The sequence below is a fragment of the Dendrobates tinctorius genome, unplaced genomic scaffold (genome assembly GCF_039654945.1).
Source record: "Dendrobates tinctorius isolate UK_male_01 unplaced genomic scaffold, ASM3965494v1 ptg000121l, whole genome shotgun sequence".
Taxonomy (NCBI): Eukaryota; Metazoa; Chordata; class Amphibia; order Anura; family Dendrobatidae; genus Dendrobates; species Dendrobates tinctorius.
In genome coordinates this window covers 4,303,840-4,329,917 of record NW_027361789.1, presented here as the reverse complement: position 1 = coordinate 4,329,917, position 26,078 = coordinate 4,303,840, and the positions used below count along the sequence as shown (strand labels likewise).

At 41.2% G+C, this 26,078-nt stretch overlaps 1 protein-coding gene across 6 annotated transcripts in view; it reads left to right on the top strand.

The window, feature by feature from the left end:
- Positions 1-26,078, top strand: part of GABRG3 (gamma-aminobutyric acid type A receptor subunit gamma3) — a 1,013,315-nt gene that overhangs the window by 609,290 nt on the left and 377,947 nt on the right. The window lies entirely within an intron of this gene.

The following is a 26,078-nucleotide window of genomic DNA, read 5'->3' as shown; positions in this document are numbered from 1 at the left end:
TACACTGCACTCACCTCCTGCTGTCCCACCCCACCACAGTATATCTAAATGTCAGTTTCTTACATTTTTAACATTTGTACTGTTTGTTGTTACATCTCATACAATCTGTTCATCACTTGCACAACAATTACTAGATTTTTCATGCCATAAGAAAATAATTTTCAAAAATGTCTCTATATCTTCTTGCCGTTATTACATTGGGCTCAGCAGTTACATTTTCTGCCTAAGCACTTGTTTAATGTTCAGTCAGAGGACTAATAAAGTGATCTGTTTAAAAGCGGTTGTCCGACAGACAAAATTACATTTTAAACAATAGATCATGAAAAAGTGAAAAGTTCCACTATTGAATGAGTTCAAAGATATGCTACTGTGATTAGAAAAAGTTCTAATGGTGCTCCTGGTGTATCTCGTGTGACTAGCTGTACCCAACCATGTAGCGATACTGTAGCTGTTGGTTTCAGATACATCTTTTCTGGCAAACGGAGAAATCAAAGTGAAAACACTATACTGATGCAATATGCAGGGGATAAACCAGCTGCTTCTAAGGCCTCCTTCACATGTCATGCTATTTCTTGTATTGGAAAAACCAGTACAGCTGCTCTCTGTGTCTGTGCGTGCATGTGTGCATCATCCATGTGACACATACTTGAATAGAATGCAGAATGGAAATGATAGCTTTTTACATATTAAAAGTGTGCACAGATAGAGATAGATAGATGTGAGGTAGATAGATATGGGGTAGGTAGATACCTAGATAGATATCCTTGAGACATATAATTAGTGCTTTGAGTGTGTGGTTTACTGTACACTGTATGTATTAAGCTAATAAATAAATGAAGAAAAACAATGTGGATTCTCCCCATTTATAACCAGCATTGGTAAAGCAGATATCTGAGAGCTGACATTATCAGGCTGGGAAGGTCCATGGATATTGGGAGCTTTGAATCCTAAAAATACAAGCCCGCAGACACCCATAAATTGACACATCACATGAAATACGCCCCCTCTGATGCTTTGCCTAGCTCTTACTAATTACCCTTGTGGATTGGCAATCAGGGTAATAGTATTGGGGTTGATGTCAGTTATTGTTTGTTAAAAATCACAGCTGGCATCAAGCCCTGGGGATAGTAATTGAATTAAGACTCCACTACACTATCTCTGGTTCACCTATTTATTGAGGAAAAAACCCTCGCAGGTCTACCATAATCCCCCAAATCCAAAGTAGTCCAGAAAGATAAACATAAAAAAGAGAGAAATAAACACAAGAGACTGTTCCTTGTTCACCAATTTATTAGTAAAATTGTTCCCATGAATCTCCGATATGGTCCATTAATCTGGCTCTGGCACCTGTGAATAGCATTAAAGTTCCTGCTATTCACAGACATAGGGTACTGACGATAATGCTCATCAGAGCCACAGGGGATGTTACTCATTATGTCATCTGTGTTCATGTGTGCAGGACATATTGACATCTGTGGTTCTCATGGACACACAGTTTACATGGACATGTGCACAGCCCTGTAGATTATTATGGTTGTGTGGGTGTAATTGTCTTCAGTACGTGTGAAAACTGTCACCATACATACCAGAGACACTGACATGTAAAGAGGGCCTAAGTGAGAGATTACGCCTTTCCCTGCCCATTTGTGTGATCAAAGGAGCTAATGTATTTGCTTTTTCACAGATTTTTTTTTAGTTCACGTAAATAAATCCAAACCAGAGAAATATGAGCTCAGTAGCCAGACACCTAAACTGAGCATACAGCATATCATTATAATGAAACTTGATATGTCAATCAGTGCCACAAAGAGGCAGAGGTCAAAAGCCACTTGAAACAGTACATTTGCTTCATAGATGAAAACTAGCATGGAGAGGAGTAACTTTGTTCAGTTTGGGGCTGTACTCATCAATGTCACAGGTTACTTTGTACTTATATACAGTGTGTTCAGTTTAGGTGTCTGGCCACAGAGATCGTCATTGCTTTGACTTATTTATATAAGCTCAAAGGTTTGATAAAACAGGGAAAGGACTAAACTCAAAGATGCAGCTGGATGAGCCCCATCACATGGCATTGTTATTATGTTTTCACTTTTCTTTCTTCCCCTTGTCAAAAACTATACTCAACCATCAGCTACAATATCTCTGCTTTCTTAAGCATAGCTAGGTATACAGGATACAGCAGGAGCACATTTATAAGTTTATCTCAGCACAACAAAAAAAAGTATTCATGTCTGAATGTGGTTGTGACGTTAGTCACTACTTAAGGCACGCTGTGAGGTGGGGAAGTCAGGGACTCTGTGGTCAAAAGCCCGTGGGGTACTTGATAAAAAAGATGGGCGAGGCAAAGGTGTAGTCAGGTCACAATCTTTCATCAGAATTCCAAGAAGGTAGCAGAATAAGACAAAGGGGCTAAGCAAATGGATGGTCAATAGTAAATCCAAGGTCAGTCAACACAGATTAAAATAGTACAGTTCAAAGAGCAGCGCAAACAAACATCAAACTGAGCAGAGCTACATGGCAGAGAGAAGAGGCAGACAGCCAGATAAACAGCCTGAGAATCATTCCTAACATGAGACAACTGTAGGAAATCCAGCATACCCCAGCCCTGATTGGGTAAGCTGGACTATCACTGACTACACTGACAGTTCAGCATGCCCAAGCCTCATGTTGGATGGTTGAGCTATTTATCATGATACTGACAATTCAGCACAGCCCTGCCCCAAATTGAGCTGCCACTCACCCAAAAGAGAGGAAAAATCATGACAGCACCCTCCTTCTGGGGATGGGTACTGGACCCCCAGGTTTCCAAAGAAATCTAAAAGAGAAGGCCCTACCCAGGTGACCAGTATTCACATGTCAGGCTGGAACTTAGGGTCTCTCCTTTTGTATATATCCCATCCAATGAATAAGATACTGCAGGGACTAACAGTTTTTCCGAGAATCCACAATTTTTTGCACCTCATACTCTAAGCTGTTGTTGACAAAATACGTAGAAAGTGGATATGAGGGAGACAAAATCGTAGGGATAATCTCCTTTAACAGGGTATTATGGAAGATGTTAGAGATATAAAAAAGATGGAGGAAGCTTCATCTCTTAAATTTTAAAGCCACTGGATTTGCCACTTTTATAATTCTATAAGGACCAATGAACTTCAGACTCAACGTCACCAATGGTACTTTAATTTTAATATTTTTGGATGACAGGCAAACCTTATCAGCTATTTTAAAGAAAGGACTCTCCAAATGGTTTCTATAAGCCTTTAGTTTTTGGCAAATTTGAGCGGCATTTGAACCTCCTTCCAGACATCCCCAAGTGTCTGCATGGCGACCTCCACCCCTGGACATTGAGAACTCATCCTTGAAAACTCCCCAAAATGGGGATAAAAATCATAGTTACAAAAAAGTGAGGTCCCAGTGGACTGATTGTCCTGACTGTTAAAGGCAAACTCATCAAGAGATAAAAATGTAGACCAGTCCTTCTGCTAAGGCCAGGTTCAGATTGCGTTAGTGCAGTCCATTCAACATATGCGTTAAACAGACTGCACTAGCGCAACTGCCTTTTTGGGATAACATTATGCGATCCCGCTAGTGCAGACGCTTCATCTGCGGTAGCAGTGACTGACCCTTGGATGATGCAGACCGCGTCCGAGGATCCGTCACAGAATGACGGCACATCGCTAACACATGCCGATTATGACATGCGCTCGTCTATAGCAGTCTATGGGTGCATTAACGCATCCTTTAACGCATCCTTTACATAGCGTTAATGTCGTTATGTAATGGATGCGTTAAACGCACCCCCTAACGATATGTGAACCCAGCCTAAGTCACAATGAAACACCTTAAAATTTGTTCCAAAGATTGTTGTGTCCTTAGTGTATGACCAATGATTTCATTGTGGCAGGCAGAGAGGAAAATGACAAGTCAATCCTCAGTTTCTTACAGAAAGCTCTCAAGAATTTGGAGACAAATCCAATGTAATCTCACCGCATGGCAAATAAACAACCAGGATATGGTCTTAGCATAAGGAAACCCTGATAAAGGAACAAAATGAGCCATTTTACTGAATCAGTCAACCACCAGCCAAATAATAGTTTTCCTAGCAAGCAGAGGCAAATCCATGATGAAATCCATGGACAGAGGAGTCCACGGTCTTTCCAGGAATTGACAAAGGAACCAATTCCCTGGCCGGTTGGTTATAGCAGACTTTAGGGCATGTGCAAACTTCACACGTGGATACAAAATCTTTAATACCATTATTTCTAGATGGACACCAAAAAGCATAGTAATAGCTTTCTGTGTAGCTGTGACCCCAGGATGAGAACTCAAGAGTCAAGACAGAATCATGAAACTCCTGCAACAGACACAATTTTAGGTACACAGGTACAGATAATTTGGACCTTGGTATGGCTGAAGAGTCCAACTGCTTGTCTGTAAACCCCCTTCATGACAGCCAATAAGTATATTTACTGACCTGAGATATAAGGGAATATTATCCCCATACATGTGACAATCCAGCAGCTGTCGGCTGTCCACTATATCTGACAACTTGCTGTATCACAAATGATCGGTGTTGGCACCATCCATATCTGTTTAACCCCTTAGTTTCTGCTGTCAAAAGTGACTACATCAAATAAATGCTTAATAGATTGTGGGGGCTTGCACTTGAATCTAATTGACACACCGAGATCATGATTGTGTGGTCCTGATGTATGCCATAGCAGTTCATGGCCAAATATCGGCCTCTGAGTCTCCCGGCTACAGCGACCAGTTCAGAAGTTAGTGACATTTAGGTGGTAAACAAACACTTTTTCATTACGGCTATACCATTTTGCATTAATTCCTGAAAATCACCTGAAGGGTTAATAAACTACCTGACAGAAGTTTTCAATATGTCAGGGGGTGCAGTTTTTAAAATGGTATCATGTTTGGGGTTTTCCAATATATAGCACCCCTAAAGTCTCTTCAAACTTGGATAGGTCCCTCAAAAAAATAAATTTTGTAAATTTCCTTGAAAAAATGAAAAATTATTGCTACATTTTTAATCCTCCTAAAAGGCTAACAAAATAAATTAGCGTTTTTAAAAATGGTGCTGAGATAAATCAGGCATGAGGTTAATGTTATTTATTAATGTTTTTCTGTGGTATGACTATCTGGATTAAAGGGATAATCATTCAAAGTTTGAAAATTGCAATTTTTTTTACATTTTTGTCAAGTTTCTGATATTTGTTATCAATAAACACAAAATATATCAATCTAAATTAACCACTATCATAAATTATAATGTGCCATGAAAAAACAATCTCAAAATCACTGGGATTTATTGAAGCATTCCAGAGTTATGACCACATAAAGTGACATTGGTCAGAATTTAAAAAAATGGCCCAGTCACGAAGGGGTTAAATCCCTGGATGCCACAGAAACTTCAATGGTTCTGGAGGAGAAAGTAAACTAAGACAGAATGATAATGTGTCAGCCTTCACATTCTTGGACCCCGGACTGAACATAATAGAGAAAATAAATCTAGAGAAAAATAAAGTCCACCTAGCCTATCTAGGATTTAGCCATTTAGCTGATTCAATATACACTAAATTCTTATCGCCAGTGACCACAATAACTTGATGAACTGCACCATCCAAAAAACATCTCCATTCCTCAAAGGCTAATTTAACAATGAATAATTCACGATTCCCAACATCATAATTTCTTTCAGCAGATTAAAATTTTCTTGAGAAAAAAGTGCATGGCCTCAAATTAGTCAGAATTTTGGAACCCTGAGAAAAATGTTTCCTGCCCAAACCTTCAAAGCATCTATCTCCACAATGAATGGTTCTTGGAGATTGGTTTGGATAGGAACAGGAGCAAACATCAAACACTTTTTCAAAAACCCTAATAGTATCTTTTGGTTAAACTTTGAGATCCGCCAAAACAGGAGATGGATTCAGAGTAAAGTGTGTTAGACGCCGGGATTCTCCTGCTGCACAGGATGGATCTCAAGCCTTGTCTTGTGTTGTGATCTCCCGTTCAGGCTCGACCACTGGGATGACTGCTCAGCACAGGCTTTGGTCCCAGCATCTTGCCCAGGCTCATGCTGCATGTGTAGTTATTGCTGGCCCTCCAGTTAAGTCTATGGTGACAACTAGTTTACAAGTGCAGCGCTGTGCTCTGGAGCCTAAGTCCAGATTTCACCCTACTGAGCATGTCCATGAGATGGTGCCTTCCCATTGGTGCTCAAATGTCAGGGCTTTGGTGATGTGGCAGCTTCTGATTGGTCCACAGGCTAGGTTTTGTCTGTCTGGACTTGAGCAAGGTATAAAAAGCTCTCAATGGCGTATGCCTGTGCGCTAGTAATGTGTGTTTTGTGCATTAGTGGCTACTTTACCACCCTGTGTGCATGTGTGCAGCTAATAGCACTGCAAGGGTTTATTTAGACAGGCAATGTAGGTTGAAAACTCCCGCTTGAACTTAGCATCTGCAACGGGAGTCCTCAGGCGCGCGTTCTAAACCACACCGTGTGTCAGAGCAGGTTCAACCACCAGCTTAGTCTTCTCTAGGGGGGTTAAGTTATAGGGACCCCAATTAGTATTTTTCTATACACCTGTGCAGTCTAACAGGGTATAGTGCTTTTTGCTTTGCTTCATTGTATCGCTCTGTGGTGTAACAGAGCTTGTTGCTTTGTGCTCTGAACACACTGAGTGACATTTAACTCAGTGTGCTGTACGTGTTTTCTCACAGCCTTGCTCCGCAATTGTGCTAGCTGTGGTTTCTCCATTACTGCACGGTGGACCCCGGGTTGCAAACACACCTTATTACAATTTCTTAGTTGGTGTGTTCCACCAATCCTCACAATGTGTTTCCACTTGTAGCGTGAATTCCACTGTTACCCATTTAACAAAGTTCTGAAGCAGCAGTGTTTTGTTCAATAGCAAAAATTTTAATGGGTTTTTCCAAACTAACTGTCCACAATCCTAATTTCATAACTAATCCTGAATCAGTAAAGTTAGAAGCAGACCGGGAATCTATGAACGTCAATGCTGGCAACACCTGGTTCATGAAGAGCTAAACCATATTAAGCAGTAATTTATCATAGGAAAAAAAGGTACCTAGATGCCTGGGTTACCCCCTTGACAATCAGCCAGACATAGGCATTTCACCAACAGCCTGCTCGCTTGAAGGATAGATGGTCAGTCCTGTAAAAAATGTCCTGTAGGACCACAGTATACACAGAGTCCAAGACCTTGTGTCATGTCTGCCATGCCCGTCATGCCGCTTGCACCGCACGATTACTGTCATGCCTGCCATGTCGTCATGCCGCTTGCACCGCATGATTATGGTCATGCCTGCCATGCTCGTCATACTGCTTGCGCCGCATTATCCCTGGAGCTCCAGGGGCCCCATGAGTATGCATGCGCATCTCTGCTCTGCCTGCAGCAGTCCTCTCTATGGTCCTGGAGGACCTGACCTAACATCCTCTCTATGGTCCTGGAGGACCTGATCCAGCGATCATCTCTATAGTTCTGGAGGACCTGACCTGGAAGTCCTCTCTATAGTACTGACCCGGAAGTCCAAGTGCTTATGCTCTATATCAGGCTGCCTCCGCCAGAGAACAAAGGGAATCCTGTTAGGATTGTCATAGAGCAAACCAAAGGCATTAAAAAGGCATCAACAGAAGGCCATTCTGGGGCTTGTGGGTACAAATAAAGGGCCCTGGTCTGAGGTCTCTTTTGCAGTAGCTACATCATTATCCCCACCTGCTGGAATGTATACCCTGAAGACCGAGGTCACAGAGTGAAAAATAGCTAAGAGCTCTCACTGAACACCCTAAACTGATTGGTCATCCAATATTTTGTGTTCCCCCCCTGTTGAATAGAAGGGGTGGTGAGTGACATATATTTTATCCAACCATTTTTCTAGGGCTTTGGAAGGTGAAGCAGAGTTACCTATATTTGTGTACTATTACTGTAACTACCTAATAGATTTATTGAGTTCCAGGTATTAAGAAAATGAGATATTGTGAAGAAACAAAGGTAGATGTGAAACGAATGCAAAAATGTCTCCTCTGCTCTTATTTACCTCAGAAACACCCTATTCCATATACCGTATATACTCGAGTATAAGCAGACCCGAGTATAAACTGACCCCCCTAATTTTGCCACAAAAAACTGGGAAAACTTATTGACTCGAGTATAAGCCTAGGGTGGAAAATGCAGCAGCTACTGGTAAATTTAAAAAATAAAAATAGATACCAATAAAATTAAAATTAATTGAGACATCAGTAGGTTAAATGTTTTTGAATATCCATATTGAATCAGGAGCCCCACATAATGCTCCATATAGTTCATGATAGCCCCATAAAATGCTCCATAGAATAATGTGCCCCATATGCTGCTCCATAAAGGTTATGGCCCCATAAGATGCTCCATAGATTATGCCCCCATATGCTGCCCCATAAAATGTTCCATAGAATAGGCCCAATAAGATGCTCCATAGAATAGGCCCCATATGCTGCCCCCATAAGGTGCTCCATAGATTATGCCCCCATATGCTGCCCCCATAAGATGCTCCATAGATTATGCCCCTATATGCTGCCCCCATAAGATGCTCCATAGATTATGCCCCCATGTGCTGCCGCTGCCACTGCTGCATTTAAAAATAAAAAAAGACATACTTACCTCTCCGTCGCTGGGGCCAGATGCCGGTGTCACTGCAGGCACCTGAGATATTCACCTGTCCCCCGGTCCATCGCTGATTGCTGCTGTCTGGCACGTCATCTGTCAGTGACGTTCAGACTGCAGGGGGCGCGGCACGCACTAACCACGTCACCATGCCCTCTGCTCTCTGAATGTCACTGACAGATGACATGCCAGACAACAGCAAGCAGCGATGGACCCCGGACAGGTGAGTATCGCTATCCTTACCCATCCTGGCACGGTCTCTGCAGCCCCCAGCTTCTCCACAATCTCCCTTCATAATCAAAATATCAGATAAAGGTGGCTCAGTTGTTATTATGAATTCATGTGATTATCTCACAGCGGTGAATGAAATGATTTCTAAAGATACTATTTACATTGTTTTACAAGGTGATCCCACCGTCCCTTTTCTCAGCAAATGTAAATTGATTATTGATGATGGGGTTAAACAAGGTTTCTTTACCAAAAAGCAGTCAGAATACCTTCTGATTAGGGATGCGCGAGCATACTCATGAGGATTCGGTACTCGAATCCTCGCGAGTATTTCATTACTCGCCTCACAATATTCGCAACAGCCCGCACATCCCTGCACCGTCCCCCCACAGCCCTGCACAGTCCACGCACAACCCAACACGGCCCACCACAGTCCCACACAGCCCAGCATTGTCCCGCTCAGTGCCTGCAAAGCCTTGCACAGTCCCTGCACAGCACGGCACAGTCTTCGTACAGGACAGCACAGTCCCACACAGCCCGGCACAGTCCCCGCACAGGCCAGCACAGTCCTGCACAGCCCAGCACAGCCCCCGCACAGGCCAGCACAGTCCTGCATAGGCTGGCACAGTCCCTGCACATGCCTGAACAATCCCGCATAGCCTGGCACAGTCTTTGCATAGTCCCCGCCCAGTCCATCACAGTCCCCGCCCATTAATCGTATTTCCCATAGACTTACATTGGACTTGGTACTCGTTACGAGTATCCGAGTATTAGGAGGTACTCGTAACGAGTACAGCGAGTCCGAATACTAAAGTACTCGCTCATCCCTACTTCTGATTGATAATCCAGTTATACCAATTTTACATGTACTACCCGAAACACATAAAAATGTATTTCCACCTCCTATGCGCTCAATAGTAGCTGGCATAGGTTCAATGAATGAACATTTAGGTCAGTGGCTAGATTCGGTTCTTCAACCCTTAGTGCATCGTATTCCAGGATTTGTAAAAGACACTAAAGATGTTTTAGGCATTTTTCATAATGTTTTGTGGCATAAAGATAGGACTAGGTTAACTTGTGACGTGGTTTCGTTATACACATGCATTCCTCGTAATATTGCAATATCGGCAGTACGTTATCATTTATGCAAGTATAGTCAATATTGTATAGAATTACAGAATTACATTGTTGTAGTACTACAATTTTTGCTATCTCACAATTATTTTCTGTTTAATGAGAAATTTTATCTACAAAATGATGTGTCGATGGGGGCAAAATTCTCCCCTTCAGTCGCTAATCTGGTAATGGCATGGTGGGAGGAATTGCTCATTTTTTATGTAAATAATCCCTTTCTGAATAACATAGAATGGTATATAAGATATATAGACGATTTGTTAATTATATGGAAAGGGGGTGCTCATCTTATTCCCCTTTTCATTGATTATATTTATGTCAATCAATTTAATATGTGATTCACACATTCTTCTGATAGATCTACAATTTGCTTTTTGGATCTTCGTTTAACTGGGATACCACAACAATGTATTTCTTCTTCTACTTACCGCAAAGAAATCACTGGCAACACAATCTTACATGCACGTTCCTTTCACCCTGCTCACACAATTAAAGCGATTCCTGTGGGTGAACTAATTAGAGCAAAGAGGAACTGCAGCAAAAAATCGTCTTTTGATGGAGAATTTATCTCCATAAAAAGTTGTTTAAATAAACGTGGATATCCAAATTGGACAATAAATAGAGCTGTCAACATCGTAAATAACAAAACAAGACACACATTATTAAAGCCAAAGTGTACTTTGAAAAACAGAAACCAACAAACTGATTGGCCCACACTAGTTCTTACTTATAGCTCATACTTCAAACAGATTAGTGAAATAATCATATTGGATTTACCTTCTTGATGCACGAGTACCGATGGGTATGAATTTAAGAAAGGAGTTCATGCTTTATTATTAAATAGATGGTGGCGCGATTCTATCGTATCGGGTATTCTAGAGTCTCTGTTAAAATAAAAAATAGAGATATACTCACCTCCCGACGGCCCCCGGACTCTTTCTCTCCTCTCACCACGCTCCCGGCATCTTCCGGTCCCAGTAATGCTTAGCGCGAAACTCCGCTGATGACGTCGCACGCTCACGAGAGTGACGTCATCTCCGGCCCTTCTCGATAAGCATTACTGGGACCGGAAGATGCCGGGAGTGTGGTGAGAGGAGGGACAGAGTCCGGGGGTCGTCGGAAGGTGAGTATATAACTGTTTTTTATTTTGTCAGAGACTCTAGAATACCCGATGCGATAGAATGGGGCCACCATCTATTGTATTATACTCCTGTTACACCCGGAGCTGCTGTCAATGTTCTGCTGTTACCTAATGTATTGTACTCCAGTTACAGCCAGAGCTGCAGTCACTGCTCTGCTGTTGCCTAATGTATTGTACTCCAGTTACACCCAGAGCTGCTGTCATTGTTCTGCTGTTATCTAATATATTGTACTCCAGTTAGTCCCAGAGCTGCAGTCACTGTTCTGCTTTTACCTAATGTATTGTAGTCCAGTTACACCCAGAGCTGCAGTCACCGTTCTGCTCTTACCTAATGTATTATACTCCTGTTACAGCCAGAGCTGCAGTCACTGTTCAGATCTTACCTAATGTACTGTACTCCAGTTACACCCAGAGCTGCTGTCACTGTTCTGCTGTTATCTAATGTATTGTACTCCAGTTAATTCCAGAGCTGCAGTCATTGTTCTGTTTTTACCTAATGTATTGTACTCCAGTTACACCCAGAGCTGCAGTCACTGTTCTGCTGTTACCTAATGTATTGTACTCCAGTTACACCCAGATCTGCAGTCACTGTTCTACTGTTACCTAATGTACTCCTGTTACACCCAGAGCTGCAGTCACTGTTCTGCTTTTACCTAATGTAGTGTACTCCAGTTACACCCAGATCTGCAGTCACTGTTCTGCTGTTATCTAATGTATTGTACTCCAGTTACTCCTAGAGCTGCAGTCACTGTTCTGCTTTTACCTAATGTATTGTAGTCCAGTTACACCCAGAGCTGCAGTCACCATTCTGCTCTTACCTAATGTATTATACTCCTGTTACAGCCAGAGCTGCAGTCACTGTTCAGATCTTACCTAATGTATTGTACTCCAGTTACACCCAGAGCTGCTGTCACTGTTCTGCTGTTATCTAATGTATTGTACTCCAGTTAATTCCAGAGCTGCAGTCATTGTTCTGTTTTTACCTAATGTATTGTACTCCAGTTACACCCAGAGCTGCAGTCACTGTTCTGCTGTTACCTAATGTATTGTACTCCAGTTACACCCAGATCTGCAGTCACTGTTCTACTGTTACCTAATGTACTCCTGTTACACTCAGAGCTGCAGTCACTGTTCTGCTTTTACCTAATGTAGTGTACTCCAGTTACACCCAGATCTGCAGTCACTGTTCTGCTGTTATCTAATGTATTGTACTCCAGTTACTCCCAGAGCTGCAGTCACTGTTCTGCTTTTACCTAATGTATTGTTGTCCAGTTACACCCAGAGCTGCAGTCACCGTTCTGCTCTTACCTAATGTATTATACTCCTGTTACAGCCAGAGCTGCAGTCACTGTTCAGATCTTACCTAATGTATTGTACTCCAGTTGCACCCAGAGCTGCATTCACTTTTCTGCTGTCACCTAATGTATTTTATGCAAGTTACACCCAGACCTGCAGTCACCGTTCTGCTCTTACCTAATGTAATATACTCCAGTTACACCCAGAGCTGCATTCACTTTTCTGCTGTCACCTAATGTATTGTACGCAAGTTACACCCAGAGTTGCAGTCACTTTTCTGCTGTCACCTAATGTATTGTATGCAAGTTACAACCAGAGCTGCAGTCACTGTTCTACTGTTACCTAATTACCTAATGTATTGTACTCCAGAATATGCACAGGACTGTGCCTTTGTAATGAGCAATGCAGCAGTGATGCCTTTAACGGCAGTAATGTGCCTGTACAATAAGCAATGCGGTCATGTTGCCATGACGACTAAGCTACTGTCGCTGATTGGTCATGGCCTAACTGCCGCGACAAATCAGCGAGGTGGGATTTCTATTACAGGCAGACAGACAGAATTAGACAATTATATAGTAGATTGTATGCATATATTTCTATTGGTTTTCTTTGTTATGTATAATATTATTTTTTCTTATTTTTTCCTTTTATATATTCTGCTTTTTTGTTGTATTTTTCAACTAATTAATTATGCGCACTTGTGTATTGTCTTAATATGCTGCTCAGTTACTTCCTTGAGGTCATTCTGAGTTTAAGAGCGCACAGCGCTCGAAACGCATTCAGTCCTCTGGGCAACTCCTTATACGGTCATCCCATGCCAGGGTAAAAACCGCAATGACGATCATAGCAGCCATATTTGCATTTTAATGAAATGATTAAAGAAATATTTGGATTTTATTCCTCAAGCTGGATTTTCCTCTTTTTTCCTTGGATCTCCCTTCCTGCCTTCAGTGGTCATGTGGTACCGCTCATTAAATTCATGAATATGCGCATACTCATGAGTTTAATGAGCGGTACCATGTGACCACTGAAGGAAGAAAGGGAGATCGCGGAAAAGCTGGGAGCTGCAAAGACCATGCCAGGACGGGTTAAGTATGACCTGACACCCCCTCCTCCCCTCCCCCTCCGACCCCTGGAGTATATGACTCGAATATAAGCCGAGAGGGGAACTTTCAGCCCAAAAAATTGGTCTGAAAATCTCGGCTTATATTCGAGTATATACGGTACTAATTGAGAAGTCCTTGATTCAGCTTAGATCAGTGGTACCAGCAGCACTCTGGAAAAGGCATAGGTATATTGCTGGAAATGGCATAGAAATACATTTTGGGCTAGTTGTTGTCGCTATATTCAATATATTGACACCTCACACATATACAACTGCAACTTTTAAATCCATAGGCATAAACATGAAGTCCCCACCACCATCACCACCACCACCATTTTTTTTGCAACTAAAACAGCTTATGCTCTTCTAGAAAGGTGTTCTACACAATATTGTCTGTGGGAATTTTTCCCATTCATACACAAAAAAGTATAAGGGTCTGAGCCTGTCTCAAAATCTCAGTCCTAGTACAACCCAAAGTTTAAGTTTAGGCTTTGTATGTAGATGGAAAGTTTTACACCAAACGTGTCTTCACAGACCTTGCTTTGTGTACTAGACACAGTCATGCCTGTCATGATTCCACCTACTGGTGTGTCTGGAAGCAGTGAGAGACAGTTAATCTGTCCAATATAAGATGGCTGAGCTGTCAGTATGGTGATGGACAGCTCAGCCATCCCATCTGAGGCTGGGGCATACTGAACTGTCAGTGTGTTGATTGACAGTTCAGCCATACAATCAAAGACCGGATGAGCAAGGGCTTCCTCCATTTGTATGCTAATTCAAGTGATTACTGGCTATTTAACTGGTTCTCTGCCACCAATTAGTGCCAGTTGTAGCTTAGCTCAAATGGTGTGTGCTTGGTCTGTTCTCTGTGTTCCTGTATTTTCCTGTATTTTTGTTTTCTGACCTTGGAATTTGCATTTGTCAATCCATTTGTCTTGCCCTTTAGTCTTGATTGGCTACCTTCCCGGAATTCTGACCTTGGATTCTGACCTGACTGCATCTTTGCTTTACCCCTTTGTTTATGATGAGCCCTCGCTCTATCTGACCCAGGACCTCTTGAGTTGACCTGTTGGCTTGAACGTGATTTGTGACTATTGTCACAATGCAAGTAAACAAAGTTGTTCCAACAAAATGTCTGCCACTTTGAGAATGAGTTGCTTTGTTTCCTAACATCTTCCATTTTTCAACAATACCACGCACAGTTGATGGTGGAATATGCAGTAGAGAGGAAATTTAATGAACATACCTACTACAATAGTTTTATCCTATTACACACATGGTCAAAATTGTTGGTACCCCTCGTTTGATGACAGGAAAACCCACAATGGTGACAGAAATAACTTGATTCTGACAAAAGTAATAATAAATAAAAAATCTATGGAAATGAATAAATGAAAGTCAGACATTGCTTTCCAACCATGCTTCCACAGAATTTAAAAAAGAAAAAACTCATGAAATAGCCCTGGACAGAAAAGATGGTACCCTTAACTTAATATTTTGTTGCACAACCTTTTGAGGCAATCACTGCAATCAAACGATTCCTGTAACTGTTAATGAGTCTTTGGCACCTCTCAACAGGTATTGTGACCCACTCCTCAAGAGCAAAGTGCTCCAGTTGTCTCGTGTTTGAAGGTTGCCTTTTCCAGATGGCATGTTTCAGCTCTTTCCAAAGATGCTCAATAGGATTTTGGTCTGGGCTCATAGAAGGCCACTTCAGAATAGTCCAATGTTTTTCTCTTAGTCATTCTTGGGTGTTTTTAGCTGTGTTTTGGGTCATTATCCTGTTGCAAGACCCATGTCCTGAGACTAAGATCAAGCTTTCTGACACTGGGCTGCATATTTTTCTCTAGAATCCCTTTGGTAGTCTTGAGATTTCATTGTACCCTGCACAGACTGCACAGATTCTAGACACCCTGTGCCAGATACAGCAAAGCAGCCCCAGAACATAACAAAGCATCCTCCATATTTCCCAGAAGGGACAGTGTTCTTTTCTTGATATGCTTTATTTTTCCATCTGTGAACATAGAGATGATGTGCCTTGCCAAAAAGTTCCATTTTTGTCTCATCTGTCCATAGGACATTCTCTCAGAAGCTTTGTGACTTGTTAACATGTAGTTTGGCAAATTCCAGTCTGGCTTTTTTATGATTTTTTTTCAACAATGGGGTCCTCCTTGATTGTCTCCTATGAAATCCAATTTGGCTCATACAACAACGGATAGTGCAATCCGACACTGATATTCCTTGAGCTTGAAGTTTACCTTTAATCTGTTTAGAAGTTTTTCTGGGCCCTTTGTTACCATTCGCATTATCCATCTCTTTGATTAGTCAGCAATTTTCCTCCTGTGGTCACATCCAGGGAGGTTGGCTACAGACACATGGAACTTAAATTACTGAATAATATGTGCAACTGTAGTCACAGGAATATCAAGCTACTTTGAGATGGTCTTATAACTTTAACCTTTAACATGTTTGTCTATAATTTTCTTTCTAATCTCCTGAGACAACTCTTTCCTTCGCTTTCTCTGGTCCATGTTGAGTGTGATACACACCATGTCACCAAACAGCACAGTGATTATCTGTAGCCCTCTATATAGGCCCACTCACTGATTCCAAGATTGTAGACACCTGTGATGCTAATTAGTGGTCACACCATGATTTAACATGTCCCTTTTGTCACATTATTTTCAGGGATACCATCATTTCTGTCCAAGCCTATTTCATGAGTTTTATTTATTTTTTTAAATTCTGTGGAAGCTTGGTTGAAAAGCAATGTCTGAATTTAATTTGTTCATTTTCATAGATTTTTGACTCATTATCACTTTTGTCAGATTCAAGTTATTTCTGTCACCATTGTAGGTTTTTCTGTCATTAAATGAGGGGTAACAACAATTTTGACCACGTGTGTATTCTACCATGCTCATAATTCAGAGAGCTCTTCTGAACTATTTTTTCACAAATATTAGTAATAGTAGACTGCATGGCTAGGTTCTTGATTTTATACACATACATAATTTATGTTGCTGAGACACTAAATGAAAAATGTGAATTCAAAGATTGAGAGGTAGGTACAATACTTTTGCCCATATGGTGAGATACATTAAATGATATATGAACCCCCCTCAAGAGAAGAGGCACTCACTTGGATAAGTTAGTAAACTAGTTATTGACGTTAATCATTCCACTGTCTCAGACCACTTGGGAAGTTTATTTTATTTGTATGGAATATGTTTTTCCTATTTTCTGTTTTCTAAAGATTAGATGCTGCTTGCATTCGGGTCCTGTCTATAGTTTATTAGTTGTTCACCATTTTTTGTTTTTTTTGATTTACACCATTTACACTCTTCCTATGGGCCTCTCATAATGTAAACAAAAGAGTAGTAGGGGACATGAAATAAAACAACAGGCTCGATTCAAGAAGGTATTTTGGACAGTTTTCTGGTGTAAATCACCTTCAAATGTAACAAATTGTTTGCAATTTCTGGTATTTTTAAGCCAGTTGTGGTCAGTTTCGCCAAAGTGGACAGCGCTTGGGTGCAAAAAGCCCGCTTAACTATTTCATGAAAAGTTGTGGCGCTTCTTATGCCAAAAATATTACTCTTCAGGTTGACTGGAGTAACATTTCTGGTGGATGCACACAGAGGGGCATGCCATTTGTAAGATGCACCAATAAGAATTGCCACTGGACTAAATGTAACTTAGTCTAACATGCACAACACCACTCTTAATGTATCAAGGCCTGTATACTTTTGTGGTGGTACCCTTAGACTTGGGTATGGATATCAAGCCAAAAATTATTGTTAAAAAACAGTTGTGAGGGATTCTAGCTCAGCAGAATTTTACACTATTTTTTTAATTTAATGTTTATCGATTAATATTATTTTATCTTGTATGTATAAATGGCAATTTTCCTGTAAGTACTGAGTGTATTTGTGAGTGGGAATTGCTTCCTTATCAACAAGTTCACTTCTCTTTACCTCTCAGCAAATACAAATACAGACTACATTAGTTATTAGTTCAATATATGAAAAATCTTATGTCCAGGGCTAAATCCACTTTATATGGTTTATGTGAAAACTAATTATTGATGCCTTTGTACCATGATGAACTTGCTGTTCCATGCCTATTTATCATTTTCATATCTATAATTTAAGTATGGGTAGTGAGGCAGAAAAAAACAAATAATCAGTTTGGAGGCATTTCAATAGGAGACATTCACAAATTTGAGCTGAAGCAGCAGGTGTTGACCAGTTTTTTTCTGCTGCATTAACTATGAAAGGTTATAGCTGAATAATTATTTCTTAACACAAAACTGAACACCTACAGTATATTCTTTTGAAAGGCTCTTTGATTCATAGGTCAGTAATATGTGATTCACTACACAGGCTGCTTTGTATCTAAAGCTTCTGCAACGTACTATGCATTCATAGTGTCTGTACCCACTTGACACAATGAAAAAGCAGGGTACTGAGGTGGAAATTTTGACATATTGGATAATCTGTGTTGAAAGTGTTGAAAAACAAGCAGTAGTTTGACAGGAGCTAGACCTCTGATTAGAGAAAACCTCCTTTGTAAGACAATCATTTAACCCCTTCACGACCTTTGACGCCACGTAGGCATCATGAAAAGTCGTGACAATACGACCCATGACGCCTATGTGGCGTCATGAATTGATTGCCCCCTGCGGGTTGGGTGACCGGGGTCACTGAAAGGTCACCTGACCCGCACACAAAGGACCCTTCAGAGTTAACACCTGGGGGTGTGGGTTAGCCCCCACGTGCCTACAATTGCTCTGATTGGCTGTTAAAAGTGAAACTGCCAATCAGAGCGATTGTAATATTTCACCAATGAAAATTGGTGAAATATTACAATCCAGCCATGGCCGATGCTGAAATAGCATCGGACATGGCTGGACACCGAGACCCGACCCCCCCCACACCGACTGATGGCACCGATCAGCTGCCGCCACCGTCTGACGGCACCGATCGGCAGCCGCCGTCATAATCTGCCCCTGCCTTCCCTCCGCCCCCCCAGCCCTCCGATCACCCCCTCAGCCCTCCGATCACCCCCTCAGCCCTCCGATCACCCCCTCTCACCCTCCTTTGTGCCTCCAATCTCCCGCTATCCGTCCCGGTGTCCCGCCGTCCAGCGTCATGGGCGCCGTCATCTTGGAAGATGGCGGACGCATGCGCAGTGCGCCGAATCGAATCTGCAACGCTGCAGATTCATTCATTTATTTTGATCACTATAATAAACTTTCATAGTGATCAAAATAAAAAAAAGTAAATCACCGCCCCCCTTATCACCCCCATAGGTAGGGACAAATAATAAAAAAAACAAAATATTTTTTTTTATTTTTCCATTAGGGCTAGGGTTAGGGCTAGGGTTGGAATTAGGGTTAGGGTTAGAAATAGGGTTAGAGTTCGACTAAAGGTTAGGGTTAGGGTTAGGGTTGGACTAAGGGTTAGGGTTGGACTAAGGGTTGGAATTAGGGTTAGGGTTGTAATTGGGATTAGGGTTAGGGTTGGGTTGGGATTACGGTTAGGCTTGTGGTTAGGGTTAGAGTTGGGATTTCGTTAGGGGTGTGTTGGGATTAGGGTTAAGGTTAGGGTTATGATTAGGGTTGGGATTAGGGTTAGGGGTGTGTTGGGGTTAGGGTTGGAGATAGAATTGAGGGGTTTCCACTGTTTAGGCACATCACGGGGTCTCCAAACGCGACATGGAGCCACCATTTATTCCAGTCAATTTTGCATTCAAAAAGTCAAACTGTGCTCCCTCCATTTCGAGCCCCGACATGTGCCCAAACAGTGGTGTACCCCCACTTATGGGGTATCAGGGTACTCAGGAAAAATTGCACAACTTTGGGGGTCTAATTTCTCCTGCAACCCTTGGGAAAATAAAAACATGGGGGCTAAAATAATTATTTTTGTGGAAAAAAAATGATTTTTTATTTTCACGGTTCTGCGTTTTAAACTTCTGTGAAGCCCTTGTGGGTTCCAAGTTCTCACCACACATCTAGATAAGTTCCTTGGGGGGTCTAGTTTCCAAAATGGGGTCACTTGTGGGGGGTTTCCACTGTTTAGGTACATCAGGGGCTCTGCAAATGAAACATGACGCCCACAGACCATTCCATCAAGTCGGCATTTCAAAACGTCACTACTTCCTTTCCGAGCCCCAACGTGTCCCTGAACAGTGGCCCCCCCACATATGGGGTACCAGCGTACTCAGGACAAACTGGACAACAACTTTTGGGGTCCAATTTATCCTGTTACCCTTGTGAAAATAAAAAATAGTGGGCTAAAAATAATTTTTTGAGGAAAAAAAAATAATTTTTTATTTTCACAGCTCTGCGTTATAAACTTCTGTGATGCACTTGGGGGTTCAAAGTGCACACCTCACATCTAGATTAGTTCCTTGGGTGATCTAGTTTCCAAAATGGGGTCATTTGTGGGGGTTTCCACTGTTTAGGTACATCAGGGGCTCTGCAAACGTAACATGACGCCCACAGACCATTCCATCAAGTCTTCATTTCAAAGCATCACTACTTCCCTCCCGAGCCCCAACGTGTGCCCAAACAGTGGTCCCCCCACTTATGGGGTACCAACATACTCAGGACACACTGGACAACAACTTTTGGGGTCCAAAATATCCTTTTACCCTTGTGAAAATAAAAAATAGTGGACTAAAAATAATTTTTTGAGGAAAAAAAATATGTTTTATTTTCACGGCTCTGCGTTATAAACGTCTGTGAAGCACTTGGGGGTTCAAAGTGCTCACCTCACATCTATATTAGTTCCTTGGGTGATCTAGTTTCCAAAATGGGGTCATTTGTGGGGGGTTTGCACTGTTTAGGTACATCAGGGGCTCTCCAAACGTGACATGACGCCCACAGACCATTCCATCAAGTCGGCATTTCAAAACGTCACTACTTCCTTTCCGAGCCCCAATGTGTGCCCAAACAGTGGTCCCCCCCACATATGAGGTACCAACATACTCAGGACAAGCTGGACAACAACTTTTGGGGTCCAATTTATCCTGTTACCCTTGTGAAAATAAAAAATAGCAGGCTAAAAATTTATTTTTTGAGGAAAAAAAAATATTTTTATTTTAACGGCTCTGCGTTATAAATTTCTGTGTAGCACCTGGGGGTTCAAAGTGCTCACTATGCATCTAGATAAGTTCCTTAGGGGGTCTAGTTTCCAAAATGGGGTCATTTGTGGGGGAGCTCCAAAGTTTACGCACACAGGGGCTCTGCAAACACGACATGGTGTCCGCTAACGATTGGAGCTAATTTTCCATTCAAAAAGTCAAATGACGCTCCTTCCCTTCTGAGCCATGCAGTGCGCTCAAACAGTGGTTTCCCCCCACATATGGGGAGCCAGTGTACTCAGGACAAACTGGACAACAACTTTTGGGGTCCAATTTATCCTGTTACCCTTGGGAAAATAAAAAATAGAGGGCTAAAAAATCATTTTTGAGAAAAAAAAAATATTTTGTTATTTTCATGGCTCTGCATTTATAAACTTCTGGGAAGCACTTGGGGATTCAGAGTGCTCACTACACATCTAGATAAGCTCCTTGGGGGTTCTAGTTTCCAAAATGGGGTCACTTGTGGGGGTTTCTACTGTTTAGGCACACAAGGGCTCTGCAAACGCAACATGACACCCACAGAACATTCCATCAAAGTCTGCATTCCAAAATGGCGCTCCTTCCCTTCTGAGCTCTCCCGTGCTCCCAAACAGTGGTTCCCCCCACATATGGGGTATCGGTGTACTCAGGACAAATTGCACAACAACTTTTGTGGTTCAATTTCTCCTGTTAGCCTTGTGAAAATAAAAAATAGAGGGCTAAAAAATCATTTTTGAGGAAAAAAAATGATTTTTTATTTTCACTGCTCTGCGTTATAAACTTCTGTGAAGCACTTGGGGGCTCAAAGTGCTCACCACACATCTAGATAAGTTCCTTCGGGGGTCTAGTTTCCAAAATGGGGTCACTTGTGGGGGAGCTCCAATGTTTAGGCACACAGGGGCTCTCCAAATGCGACATGGTGTCCGCTAACGATTGGAGCTAATTTTCCAATCAAAAAGTCACATGGCGCTCCTTCCCTTCCGGGTTCTGCCGTGCGCCCAAACAGTGGTTTATGACCACATATGAGGTATCGATGTACTCAGGAGAAATTGCCCAACAAATTTTAGGATCAATTTTATCCTGTTGCCCATGTGAAAATGAAAAAACTGAGGCTAAATAAAATTTTTGTGAAAAAAAAAGTACTTTTTTTTTTACGGATTAATTTGTGATGCACCTGGGGGTTCAAAGTGCTCACTATGCATCTAGATAAGTTCCTTGAGGGTCTAGTTTCCAAAATGGGGTCACTTGTGGGGGAGCTCCAATGTTTAGGCACACAGGTGCTCTCCAAACGCAACATGGCAACCGCTAAATATTCAAGCATATTTTCCATTCAAAAAGTAAAATGGCGCTCCTTGGCTTCTGAGCCCTGCCGTGCGCCCAAACAGTGGTTTATGACCACATATGAGGTATCGGTGTACTCAGGAGAAATTGCCCAACAAATTTTAGGATGCATTTTATCCTGTTACCCATGTGAAAATGAAAAAATTGATGCTAAAAGAAAATTTTGGTTGGAAAAATTAAAATGTCCATTTTTTCATTCCATGTTGCTTTAGTTCCTGTGAAGCACCTGAAGGGTTAATAATCTTCTTGAATGTAGTTTTGAGTAGCTTGAGGGGTGCAGTTTTTAGAATGGTGTCACTTTTGGGTATTTTCTGCCATATAGACCCCTCAAAGTGACTTCAAATGTGAGGTGGTCCCTAAAAAAAATGGTTTTGTAAATTTTGTTGTAAAAATGAGAAATTGCTGGTCAACTTTTAACCCTTATAACTTCCTAACGAAAAAAAATGTTGTTTCCAAAATTGTGCTGATGTAAAGTAGACATGTGGGAAATGTTATTTATTAACTATTTTGTGTCACATAACACTCTGGTTTAACAGAATAAAAATTCAAAATTTGAAAATTGCTAAATTTTCAAAATTTTCACCAAATTTCCATTTTTTTCACAAATAAACGCAAAAATTATCGACCTAAATTTACCACTAACATGAAGCCCAATATGTCACGAAAAAACATTCACGGAATCGCTAGGATGCGTTGAAGTGTTCCTGAGTTATTACCTCATAAAGGGACATTGGTCAGAATTGCAAAAAAATGGCCAGGTCGTTAAGGTCAAAATAGGCTGGGTCATGAAGGGGTTAATAAATATAGCACAGAAATATAAAAGTTACCACATTATATAATTTATACAATGTGATTTTCTGGATTTTATTTTTGATATTATATCTCTCAATGTTACAAATAACCTACCCTTAAAATTGTAGACTGTTCATGTCTTTGTCAGTGGGCAAATTTCTTAAAAAACAGATCGTCACATCCAAATATAGGCTAGGTGTGAACAGGTGCTTACTAAAAGTCACCAACTCATATATAATCAAATAAATAAGGCAGCACTCTGTAGCGCCATAGCTTGCAAACATGAAATATGAAAGTAGAACTGCATAGCTGCATTAGAAATATGAAAAATTGAGAATGCTTAGCTCATAAATTGGCCAATTCATGTGTACCTGGAAGCCATGTTTAGGCGATTTTGAAATTTGTACTCATTAGCCTTCTGACTTAGCACTCTGCCTTTTAGCTTCAGGCGTTTTAATCATAGCAGGACCCTACCCTTCCACAAAGATATAGATTTCAGTCCAAGAGAGGATTCACAGGTTCCCAAACACATGAAGATTTTAGTCTAAGAAGTTTGGCAGTGTTAGGTCCCGGAAAATGAGAATTGACTTAACGTGGCTTCCAGGTACACATGAATTGGCCAATTTATGTTCTAAGCATTCTCATTTTTTCATATTTCTAATGCAGTTATGCAGTTCAACTTTCATATTTCATGTTTGCAAGCTATGATGCCTTATTTATTTTATTATATATGAGTTGGTGACTCTAGGTAAGCACCTGTTCACACCTAGTCTATATTTGGATGTGATGGTCAGTTTTTTAAGAAATTTGTATTCATTAGCCTTCCGATTGAGCATTCCGCCTTTTAGCCTCAGGCATTTTTAATCATAGCAGGACCCTACCCCTCCACAAAAATATAGATTTCAGTCCAAGAAAGGATTCACAGGTTCCTATATACATGAAGACTTTAGTCTAAGACAGGTTGGCAGTGTTAGGTCCTGTAAAACAAGAATCGCCTTAATGTGGCTTCCAGGTACACATGAATTGGCCAATTTATGCGCTAAGCATTCTCAATTTCTCATATTCTAATGCAGTTATGCAGTTCAACTTTCATATTTCATGTTTGCAAGCTGTGGCGCTACCGAGTGCTGCCTTATTTATTTGTCAGTGGGCAAACTTGCTAAATCAGCAGTGGAAGAAATAATTATTTCCTTCTCTGTATTTCAAGAAAACTTAAGCATGATCATCACACAGTGAAAAGATTCGGGGCTGATACAGTGAAAAGACAGGTTTGTGCAGATAATGTGGAAAGCTTCTGCCAGATAAATTCATCAGATTAAGAGATCACCTGCTAAAATACCATTGCAAAGCAGCAACTAGTTATTTGTAGCTGCTATAGGATTCTCCAAAGGCTTGCATTTGTGGAAAAACCTTAAATAGTTTGCACAAACAGAAAGTGTTACAGTGATCCCAGACATACATGAAGACTAATTTTAGAACCTTCATGTTTACTGATGAGTTCCATGCAACCCAAAATGGTTCAGATGGATGTAGCAGTTGGTGGATGGCCACTATGTCCCAACAAAGCTGCAACATCAGCAAGGAGGTGGAAGAGTCATGTTTTTGGCCAGAATCATGTGGAGAGAGCTGATAGACCCCTTCAGAGTTTCTGATGGTTTGAAAATGACATGTGTAAATTATATAGAGTTCTGACTGACAACTTTCTTCCATGGTACAAAAAGAAAAACCATGAGGTCAGTAACAAAATTATCTTTATGCTTGATAATACACAATTTCATGCTGCAAAGAATACCTTTGAGTCATTGGCTGCTATGATCATAAAAGGAGAGAATCTCATGGCGCGGCCATGATCCTCCCTTGACCTCAACTCTATTGAGAACCTTTGGAGTATCCTCACAAAAAAAACTGTTAGAGTGGGAGACAGTACACATCAAAACAGCAGCTATGGAAGGCTGTTCTGACTTCATGTAAAGAAATTCAAGCAGAAATTATCCAAACACTCACAAGTTCAAAGGATACAAGAATTGTGAGGTGATATCAAAGAAGTCCTATGTTAACATGTACAGTTGTTCTCAAAAGTTTACATACCCCAGCAGCATTTTTGCTTTCTTGGCATTTTTTCAGAGAATATGAATGATAACACCAAAACTTTTTTTCAACTCATGGTTAGTGGTTGAGTGAAGCCATTTATTGTCAAAATGCTACTCTTTTTAAATCACAATGGCAGCCCAAAAAATCCACATTATCCTGATCAAAAGTTCACACCCTAGTGATTTTGGCCTGATAACATGCACAGAAGTTGACACAAATGGGTTTGAATGGCTATTAAAGGTAACCTGTGACCTGGTTGCTTGTAATCAGTGTGTGTGCACAAAAGCTGAGTGAGTTTCTGGGATTCAGACAGACTCTTGCATCATTCATCCAGTCACCAAAGTTTCTGGATTGTGAGTCATGGGGAAAGCTAAAGAATTGTCAATGGATCTATGGGAAAAGGTAGTTGAACTATATAAAACAGGAAAGGGATACAAAAAGATATCCAAGGAATTCATAATGCCAGTCATCAACGTTCAAACTCTGATTAGCAAATGGAAAATCAGGGGCTCTGTAAAAAAAAACCCACGATCAGGTAGACCAACAAAAATTTCATCCACAACTGCCAGGAAAATTGTTTGGAATGCAAAGAAAAACCCACAAATAACATCAGCTGAAATACTGGACTCTCTGAAAACTAGTGGTATGGCTGTGATGTGCCCCAGAGTCCATAGGATACTCGGCACCGGACCCGTTAACTTCAATGGGAAATGTCACAGCGGCAGTGACCCAGTCCTTGGCCTCAGGCGGTCATGTAAAAGGGGATGAATTGAATGGGAATAAAGTTTATGTAGTGATTTGTGATGCCAGTTGGAGTGTTCGACTGTAGTATAGCTGGCACTGCAGATGATCCCTGAGGGAGTAGATGGTGATGGCAGTGCAGATGTTAAACCCTCTCCAACCAGGGCAGACCCCCAGAGATTGTGATGGAAGTAGAAGGCACGGAGTAATAAGGCAGGAGACAAGGAAAGTCACTTTATCATTTACTGTAGTTCAGGTGCAGTTCAGAGGAGATATTACAACTCTCACCAGGTTACTGTCTGCTCTGGAGAATGGAAGTTATCATCTCTGCTGTGACTCAGTGTAAGCTGCCTGTTATTCTAATCTCTTCTGGGACCAAGGCTTCCCGGAATTTTTAAACATCCAGTAT